General features: G+C 52.1%; 1 protein-coding gene across 1 annotated transcript in view; it reads right to left on the bottom strand.

Annotated features, from left to right (window-relative positions):
- The window catches only part of LOC104394460 (apoptosis-enhancing nuclease-like), a 17,841-nt gene that overhangs the window by 2,447 nt on the left and 13,332 nt on the right, over positions 1-2,062 (bottom strand). The gene's annotated exons all lie outside the window — the stretch shown is intronic.

Below are 2,062 nucleotides of genomic sequence, written 5' to 3'. Positions count from 1 at the left end.
AGAAGTGGAAGAAGGGTCTCGGGCAGCCCCTGCCGCCGGCTGGTCCTTGGCTTTGCTGGGGAGGCCCCCCGCCCTGGGGCAGACTGTGACTTGTTGTGGTGGGATGAGCCAAACAACAACAAAATCACTAGTCTTCCAGAGGGAGGCGGGCACGGGGCTTGTCCTGCTGAGCATCCCCCTCCCTGCCGGCCGGGCGTGGCGGGACAAGTGTGTTCACATTTGGTCCTTTCCATCCATTCGCTTCTTCAGCCTTGCCAGAGAAAAATATAAAAGTTAGAACGCCCTGTGCCCTTTTTGTTGTTTTTTTTTTTTTTTCTATTTCTTTTATGGTTTTCTTCTGGCAAGTAAACCTCGTCCTTAAATCTGTTGCTCTGTGTTTTGCATCTATCTCTGCTGTTCAGCTAATTAACTCTTTGTAACAAGGGTAGTTCAAGTGTCCCACAATAACTTGCTGGAGAGGCTTGGCAGGTCTGTATGTAAAAGTTGTTTTTGGTGAAATGGTGCAGCCCAGCTCTTGGGAATGGTTCATTTGGGGCTCCTGGGGGCTCTTTGCCCAGTTTTTCTCCCACTAAGCAGGGTGTGAGCAGGCCAACATTGTGTGAGCAGCAGCAGACTCAAGCCCTGTTGCTAGAGATGTGGGCTTGCTTTGCCTGTGTCATTTCTCCACCAGCCTCAGGTGAGTGAGGAGCTCAGATCTCCAGCTGATTTTTCTCCCAGCAGTGGGGCAGGAGATTCAAGCACCTCAGCTGTGGTGCTTATTGGTGTGTGTGGTTGACAGCTCCCTGTACATGTCTCTGTTGCACTGGTGGGTCTGAACAGTCTTGGCTCATCCATAATAAACCCATCCACCTCCCCTCATCCTTGCTCCATGGCACATTGTTTCCCAGGCTGTGTGTTCTGCACAAGGTGTGTGATTCCCCTTGGCAATGTGAAATTTTAGCTGTACCCTTGTGGTTACAGAGAAACCTCGGCAGGAGAAACTGTGGGCATGTGGGGAGGAAGGGAAAAGCTTTTTCTGGTTTCCTAAGGCCACGACAGCCCAGGTTGAAAAGGAACAGCGGTGACATTTTCCTCCTCTGTGCCAGATGCAAGGATGGAGGTGGAAAAAAGTCAAACCAGCATAAAATGGGTCCATCTGTGGCCTCTGATCCTGCTGGCCTCTGGGTTGTCAGTAGATGGTTCTCATGTGGTAGATATTTCTCCCTTCAGAAGAAGTATTGAGCCTCATAGGGATGCTGCTCATCTCCACAAGGTCCTTTGGCCTCACTGGGGATGGAGGGTTTGGCACCAGATGTTAGAAACCCCGTGTTGGATGTGGCAGATGAGCTGAGCTGAAGGCAGAGTGCGCCAGAGCCCAGGAGAGGTTTCTGTGGTATTTGCACAATTTGAGATAATAACGAAATCTGTAAAACTCTGGGTAGAGCATGATTAGAATAACAGGCTAAATTTGTCAGATGAATAATTTACTAGAAGTGATTGGCCCAGCTCCAAGCGAGAGGAGCGCGAGCCTGATCTCGGGCTGAGCAGCCTGGGTGGCTCTGTCCTCAGCTGGGATCTGCTCCTTCTCCTGCCACCAGGACATGGCTCCTGCAAGAAAAGCTGGTCTCTGGCCAAGGTGTCTGTCCCCAGGTCATCACTGCCTGTGGCTGCAGGGCTTCCTGCAGACCTCGTGATCCCTTCTTTGGCAGTTTATTTTCAAGGCACCACTCTGCAGAGTGGAGGTGGTGGCAGTGGGTGTCTGTCACCAGCTCCGGGCTCACGGACTCACCTGTGAGTCCTCCACCCTTCTCCTGCCATTTCTCTGTCCTCAGCTGTGGAGCCAAGCAGATGGAGGAACAGAGACATCATGACATTTGGGATGGGAAGGGAGATGAAGTCCCAGTGCTGGGAGGAGACGGCGGCTGAGGCCGCAGCAGCCAATTAACGTGATCATGTTTATGAATGCGGATCAGTAATTCCAGGTAAACTCCCTGAGAGCAGCACAGTGGGCTATTGAAGCCTCCTGCTGGCCTGGGAGCCTGTTGGTGGCCACTGGTCCCTGTCAGCATCAGCACATTCCTGC

Source organism: Chaetura pelagica, unplaced genomic scaffold, assembly GCF_000747805.2.
Source record: "Chaetura pelagica isolate M959 unplaced genomic scaffold, ChaPel_1.0 scaffold428, whole genome shotgun sequence".
Lineage (NCBI taxonomy): Eukaryota > Metazoa > Chordata > Aves > Apodiformes > Apodidae > Chaetura > Chaetura pelagica.
Note: the sequence above shows the minus strand (reverse complement) of the source record. Positions and strands in the feature narration are given on the sequence as shown.